The sequence below is a fragment of the Grammomys surdaster genome, unplaced genomic scaffold (assembly GCF_004785775.1).
Source record: "Grammomys surdaster isolate TR1022 unplaced genomic scaffold, NIH_TR_1.0 125877, whole genome shotgun sequence".
Classification (NCBI taxonomy): Eukaryota; Metazoa; Chordata; class Mammalia; order Rodentia; family Muridae; genus Grammomys; species Grammomys surdaster.
Window position 1 is genome coordinate 735,186 of NW_021620702.1, and position 8,143 is coordinate 743,328.

Genomic DNA, 8,143 nt, shown 5'->3' on the forward strand with positions numbered 1-8,143 from the left:
GGGGGGGTTGGAGAGGTGGAGACGGGAGTGGGGAGCTGAAGATTTCTCCTTTTAGCACCTGCTAAAAGGGTCATTGCTAAGGGTGGTTAAGGAGGTGTGGTGTGTGCTGGGCTAGAGAATATTTGGTGACCTGTAAGTATCTCTTGTGGCCAGCCATCACAGGACAGGGAGGTCAAAAATCCGGCAATGCTGTGACCGTAGCTAACACGGGACGTCCCTTCACCCCCACTGCAAGGCCTTTCCCAATCCAGATTTCCTAGATTGGCGTTTGGATAACGCGAGAACACAAACTACAAGGGAATTTGGTAAATAAAGTTTTTCCTGCCACAGATGTCGTGCAGATGTCGTACAGGGACTAGCTTTGGTAAACAACCGCCACGCCTGGGGAATTCCGCTGTGTCTGCTTGAAACCTCCTCCTAGCTGGGTTTGTGGTTCACATCCTTCGTGGGCAGGGACTGTTCTCATCCTTCCTGGGCAGAGGTGGTCAGAGACCCTCACCGGTGTGTACAGCAATGCTGCCTTAGGGAGGGGCTGGAGTATTCATGATTGGAGGAAAAACAGGGGAAAGGGGCTCCGTCCTTCAGCTGTGGGAAAGTCATTCACCCTCAACCACAGCAAAGACTTTGGGGATGTGGCCTTTTGGGAGGGGAAGCATTCGGACGCTCGTAACTTCTCATCCGGGCTCTGTACAGAAGTTCCATAAACTCACTGGCTTTCCAGGGAGAACTCTGGTGGGTCTGTGCCTCTGTTCATTGGAACCACGGGAGGAACAGTAGGTATGGCTTACATCTTCCCCTGAGAAAGAATTTTCGTTTACACCAGGATAGGGAGCTCATTAGGAAGAAGGCTGTAATGGCTACTAAATACACCAGTGCACTTTGAACTTGGAGGGTCCTTCTCTTTCTACTGATGGATTTTGAGAGTGTCTTGATTTACATTCATCAGCACAATTTACATTCTTAGTGCAACAGGAGGTTTGAAAAAAAAATTCCTTTGACAGGAACTAATTTGCTAATCTGTTCCCAGTCTGCTGCTGGCTCAGGCTCATTCGGCATGATAGCCTCATGGGTTGGCTAGCCTGGTCTCCTCCGCCCTTCTAAACACTCAGTCCAGGCAAGCACTTGTTAATGGAAAGAACCCAGCAGAGGTGTCACAATGTCACACACCCACCTGTCACGCCACAGAACATCCTGTTTCAGAAGGGTCTGACTCCTGGCATCTGTGGTTGCTTGCCCTGTGGCCCACTGTGCTACTGCTTCAACCCTTAGCCGTATCTATCTCCTACATCCATTCAAGGAGATGTTTGTTTTGATCTCATGTTTTAAACAAAGCATGTCTATTTAATATGTATTTGGAATATTTTCACTATAGTTTTCTCTTCTTGGAGTAGAGACAAGTTTTCTTTTGGATGAAGTCATTTTAATTATAAATAAAGCCTTTACTTACATTTTTTTTTTTTAAAAAAACGGAACAGGAATTATTCAGGGCTAGGGAGATGACTGAGCAGGTAAAGGAGCAAACCTGGAGACCTAATCTCTAGAGCCCACATAAAGGTGGAAAGAGAGAGGCTGGAGAGAGCGCTCCCTGGGTTAAAGTTCTAGCTGTTCCTCCAGAGGATCAGGGTTCAGCTCCAACGTGACAGCTTACTACTGTCTGTGACAACAGTCCCTGGGAATCAATCTGACGCCCTGTTCTGGGCTCCTCAGGGACCATATGCATATGTGACATAACACACATGCAGACAAAACACCAATACACATAAAATGAAAGAGAGTTTAAGGTAGATGATGCCTTCCGAGGCTAGGCTATGCTGGCCCTAGAAACATTAGGTCACTAAACTAACTCCCTGATGCCAGGCGTAGGATACTGACACAGAAGCAGCTGACGGGGGAGGCCTTAGAGGCCTCCAAAATAATAGAGGTTCTTGCCGATTCTGGTGGGTGCCCATCAGAACTAGCTGATAACAGCCTCTTGTTGAAGACACTATACGCCTCAGATGAGGGATATAGAGCAATTAGGCTGGAACTGGGTCTGGGATCTTCTGTGAAGAGAAAAGCTAGAGTGTGCTACACGGGTCGGTGGCAGCAAAAGCAATAATGATCTTATGCAGCTGTGAACTCTATGATGTAGAATACCAACCCATCACGCAGGATATTTAGATTGTTCCTGGGGAAGCCAACGACTCCCTGAATGTATTTGAGGTCCGTTCTACCCGAGGATCCATCCCTAATATTGTAACCCTGATGAGGTCCTAGACCCTAGGGGGGAACCCAACATGGCTGCTTAGCTGAATTAACATGGCCTCACACAACCCAAGTATCTGTTTGTAAGATAAAGGCTACTCTCAGGACTAATCAGAGAATCGAGACTTGCAAGGAATGGCAGTGAATGCCAAGACCCATAGCTGCACAGGATGCTGAGAAGGCTGGTTGAGGGTTCAGCCCTGAAATAACACCACCTCAGCAAGGTCCAGGGTACATTGCAGAGGACCAAAGAGGAAAATTGTAAAAATTGGAAGATTGGGAGAAAGGCTGTAAACTGACTGGGGCTCCTACAAATTTACAGCAGCTGTGCTTGCAGGAACCAGTCCACACAGGTTTTGTTTTTTTGTTTTTTCTTTCCTGTTACTGTGATAAATGCACCCTGAGCAAAAGCAACTTGGGGACATAGAGGAAGTGGTTTATTTTGGTTTACACTTCTAGGTATCAGCCCCTCGCTGAGAGAACTTGTGTCTGGAGCCGTGTGAAAGACAAGGCCTAGTGGCTTGTCCCCTCTGACTTACGCTCAGTCATCTTTGTTGTAGAACTAAGCATCACCACCTCCTCAAGGGTGGATGTCTACAGTGGGCCTTCCCAATCAATCAATAATCAAGACAACTCTCCACAGATGTACCTACAGGCCAATTCGATAGAGGCAATCCCTCAACTGAGATTTCTTTCCAGATGACTTTTCGATTTTTTTTTAAAATGTGTCATGTGTTTGACTGTTTCGCCGGAATGCTTGTATGTGCACCACATGTATGTCTGGTAACCATACAGGCCAGAGAAGGGTAATGGATCTTCTGGAACTGGAAATACAAACAGTTGTGAGATGCCATATTGGTGTTGGAATAGAACTGAGTCCTCTGGAAGAGCAGATGGTACCCTTCACCATGGTGACATGCCTCCAACCCCACAAGTGACCTTTGCCTGTGTCAAGTTGATGACAGGAACTAAAGAAGGATAAGATTCAATGGCTTTGGGCTGGAGAGATGGCTCGGTGTTTAAGAGCCCCGACTGTTCTTCTGGAGGTCCTGAGTTCAAATCCCAGCAACCACATGGTGGCTCACAACCATCTGTAACGGGATCTGATGCCCTCTTATGGGATGTCTGAAAATAGCTACAGTAATTAAATGGATAAACCTTTTTTTAAAACAAAAAAGATTCAATGGCTTTTCCTTAATGACTTTTTTTGTTTTTTTTTTATTAGGATTTCTCTGTGTAGCCCTGGCTGTCCTGAAACTCACTGTGTAGACCAGGCTAGCTTCAGACTCAGATCCCTGTGCTTCTGCCTCTTGAGTTCTGTGATTAAAGGCAGCCACCACCTTGATGGCTTTTATTTAGTTGGTCTCTGCAGCATTTATGGGAAAGTAACTGCAGTGCCCTCTGCTTGTTTCTGTTTTCTCTATGGCTCCTCGCCTTCCCTCCCTTCCCCACCTCTCCCCTCCCACCGAGTCTGGGTGTGGCAGGCTAATCTGGAACTTGCTACATAGATAAGGCAATTTTTTCACCTCAGCCTCCCCAGGATGGGATTGTAGACATGAACTGTTACACCTAGTTTACATTGTTTCAGTTACTACAAATCCATAACATGTTTTAGTACCTGGCTGATTAACTAACGTCTCTCATTTTTCCTTTCTTATTTTTTGAACCCCACCTTGGGGTGTGTGTGCGTGTTTGTGTGTGTGTTTGTGTGTGTTTCAGTGCCATGGAACACTTGCAAAGGACCACCTCAGGAAGAGGGGGAAGCTCAGGCCTGCCTTTCCCCCTTGTGTGAGACAGGATCTCTTGTTTGCAGCTGTGTGTGCTAAGCAAGCAAGCCCAAGAGTCTCTCTCTGTCATTTCAGTGTTGGGGTGCTGGATCCCCATATGTATGTATTATGATGCTAGGTTTCGTATGACTTCTGGGGATCCAAACTCAGGTCGCCAACGCTCATGGTAAGCACATTATCTCCAAGCCACCTCCCGACTCTTGGTCTTTCTTCCTCATAGGGCTCTTAACCTTATTAACTGTCAGAACCAATTGTGAGAATCAACAAAAATAACAGGATTTATTGGGTTTTCACTTCCATCAGTTTGGAGAGGATGAATATGTCTTTACTAATTAATCTTCCGGTTCATGAACACAGGCAAATGATCATTAAAAAAAACAAAAACAGCCACCAGGCTGGAGAGGTATCTCAGAGGTTAAGAGAGCTGACTGCTCTTCCAGAGGTCCTGAGTCCAATTCTCAGCAACCACATGGTGGCTCACAACCATCTTTAGTGGGATCCGACGCCCTCTTCTGGTGTGTCTGAAGCCAGCTACAGTGTGCTCACATAAATAAAATAATACATGTTCTCACTCTGTAGACCAGGCTGGCCTCGAACTCTCGAACTCAGAAATCTGCCTGCCTCTGCCTCCCACGTGCTGGGATTAAAGGTGTGCACCACCACCGCCCAACCTCTTTTTTTTTTTTTTAAAGGATTATGTTTATGTATATGATACTCTACCTGCATGTATATCTACACACCAGATGAGGGCATCAGGTCCCATCACAGACGGTTGTGAGCCACCATGTGGTTGCTGGGAATTGAACTCAGGACCTCTCTCTGGAAGAGCAGCCAGTGCCCTTAACCACTGAGTCATCTCTCCATCCCTCAGATGAGACTCTTGATGCCTGTGCCCTTGACTTCTCAGTGCCTCCTGTTCTCCACTAGAGCCCTCCTAGGCCTTCTTTTACCCAGACCCTGAAGTCTTTCAAACTGAGGTACCATGACCTGCATGCACTTTCCTTCACCTGTCTTCACAGTTGTCTTAGACAGACACCATGACCAAGGCAACTCTTATAAGGACAACATTTCATTGGGACTGGCTTACAGGTTCAGAGGTTCAGTCCATTGTCATCAAGGTGGGAGCATGGCAGCATCCAGTCAGGCATGGTGCAGGAGGAGTGAGAGTTCTACATCTTCATCTGAGGCCTGTTAGGAGAAGACTGGCTTCCAGGCAGCTAGGATGAGGGTCTTAAAGCCCACACCCACAGTGACTCACCTACTCCAGCAAGGCCACACCTCCAAATAGTGCCACTCCCTGAGCCAAGCATATACAAACAACCACAACAGTTTCTAATGTATTTTTGTGCTCACTGCTTCTCTTCAGATCTGCAGTGAAAAGGAGCATTAATTTGAAACTGTGCAAACTGGTGAAGAAAGGGGCGCATTTAAAGTTATAGAAGACAGGAAAACTGCCCTAAGAAATACTGACTCATTGGGGCTCGAACATGGGAGAATACAGACTCATTCGAAAGGAAAGAGCCTGAACTGGGAAAGCCACTCAAGGAGTTCTCGCTCCACAACAGCCTTGATAAGCAGAAACCTTAGCCCCTGTGGTCCCAGGCTACCAGACTATACACAGGGTCTGGAGAGATGGCTTAGAGTCAGAGCACTGACTGTTCTTCCAGAGTTCCTGAGTTCAATTCCCAGCAACCACATGGTGGCTCACAACCATCTGTAATGGAATCTGATGCCCTCTTTTGGTGTGTCTGAAGACAGCTACAGTATACTCATATAAATAAAATAAATAAATCTTGAGGGGGAGGAGGAAAAGCCATGGATATTTATATTAAGATTTCAGAAGGCTCTGGGATCAAGCAGTATGTGATGCCAGGTCCTGTGGAGTCATTACACAAAGCTATGAAGGCAAACCCTGAGTAGAAATGAAGGCCCCAGGAGGTTGAAGATGCCAGAATCAGAGGAAGTCTGGTTATGAAAGTCCCAAGCACAGAATGAAATGGCCCAAGACAGAGGCTCTATGTTTGCAGAAGGCAGAGACAGATGCTGGGACCGCCTGAATCCTTTGAAGCCTGTGACTCCATCAGGAGTGCCAGGGTGATGTCACCTGGATGTTAGGGCTTGCTGTTTTCTTTGTCTCCTTTCAATCCTACTTAAGTCTGAGCATTTCTTGCTGTGCCCCCAATCCCTCCTTTGAGATAGGGGTGTTTATTCTATGCCATGGTCCATTGGAACTACCTAACTTTTGGTTTTATAGGAAGGAGCTCACCGTGAAGAGACCACCTTGAGTTTTAGAAGAGACTTAAAAATTTTAAAAGTATTGGAACTATTAAAAGATTATGGGGATTTTAGTTAATTTTTTTTGGGGGGGGGTTTACAGACAAGATTTCTGTGTAGCCCTGGCTGTCCTGGAACTCAACCTGTAGACCAGGCTGGCCTCAAACTCACAGATATCTGGTCAACTTTACTATGGGGATTTTGGAAACAGAACAGATTTTTTTTTTCATTATGAGATGAACATTAGCCTATGGGAACGAGGGAGAAAAGTAATGGCTTAAAAATGAAGTGTTTGCCGGGTGGTGGGGCACACGCCTTTAATCCCAGCACTTGGGAGGCAGAGGCAGGCAGATTTCTGAGTTCGAGGCCAGCCTGGTCTACAGAGTGAGTTCCAGGACAGCCAGGGCTACACAGAGAAACCCTGTCTCGAAAAAAAAAAAAAAAAAAAAAGAAGAAGAAGAAGTGTTTGGGCAGATGTATCCCCCCAGGGCGAGCAGCCGTGGCATTGGCCTGCTGTACCTGGACCACATCCCTCTCATCCCTCTGCAAAAGATGCTGCTGTGCACAGGCTCCAGAGGAATGATGTTCTACAGCCCCTATTGCCATGAGATGTCTGCAGTTCTAGAGGAAACCACAGGATGCTGCACCCTGAAATTCCTCAGGGTCCAGAGGGTGCCCAGATTCTACAAGAACATCCTCAGAACTCACTGTCTACCCTTGACCTAAGCCAGCTCCAGAGCCTGCCTGAAGGCTCTCTGGGCCTTGTATATCTTCACTTCCTGGATGGGAATAGAGACTCCCCAGATATACAAACACCTGTCTGTTTTGTGGACTGACTATGAGAAATTAGCCTATGTGATCCAGGGATGTACTCCACACTTTGCTGGGGATGCCCACCGATATGCTGGGAGAGATTGTGATAAAGCGTTTTGAGGCTGCGCAGACCGGTCAATCCATGTACACCTTGGTAGCACTCTTTGGACCCCCTGCCTCTATGGTCAGAGCAAGTGTATGCTTAGAGCCTGCAAGTGTTGCTCTCTGAGTTGATCCCTTGGGTGCAGGTCCCTGTGAGTCCTCAATATCTACCAGCAATGTTGGGGGCAGTCCCCAACAGCCTTGCAGGAGGAAATGGGCATCAGTCCTCCCTGAGAAACATATCCAGGTCCTGAGCTGCTGCACAGGGAGGGCGGAACCTGCCTCTCCACACCCTGCCTTCCTGGCAGCAAAGAAAAGGAGCCCCTTTCCACTGCCTTTGTTTCTTCCCTTTGAACCTTGAACTCAGAGTGTCATTAATAATTTTATAGTCATTGCTGTCATATTCCTTAAGGGACAGCCCAGGAGAGAGAGCCAGGACAGTGGGGCCCCAGGGTGCCGTGAGCTATCCAAACAGAACAGTATGTTCTGCCTGCAACAGCCATCTTGGATCATACTGGATTGCTCAGGTCTGAAGCCTCTCTTCTGGACAGTTATTTTGACAGGCCATTCTGTCTAGCTTAGTCTTCCAAAGTTTGATTACTGCATCCTGTTCCAGTGCTCTGAGAAGATTGCTCAGGAGGAGAAGGTGTGTCTGTTCTCCAAATAAAGCTCCCATCAGGCCTAGCTAGGAAAAAAGTGATATTTCCAGAAATCAAGGTGATGTGAGATGAATTTTGTCAGACTTTGGCACGCAGCTTAGACCAGACAACAGCAGACCAAATGGTTCCAAAGGGGAGGGGTTTATTCAGGAGATAGGGAAGAGGAGAGAGCAGAGAGAGAGCAGAGAGGTAGAGGAATAGAGGCCGGCCATGACCATGTGGAGAGAAGGGGAAGGGAAGGGGAGAAGGGCAAGGAGACAGAGA

The 8,143-nt window shown here is 47.1% G+C and overlaps 1 pseudogene; it reads left to right on the top strand.

Annotated features, from left to right (window-relative positions):
* The first annotated feature begins 6,779 nt into the window (after positions 1-6,779).
* On the top strand, positions 6,780-7,454 carry LOC114608178 (annotated as a pseudogene).
* Positions 7,455-8,143: the final 689 nt, after the last annotated feature.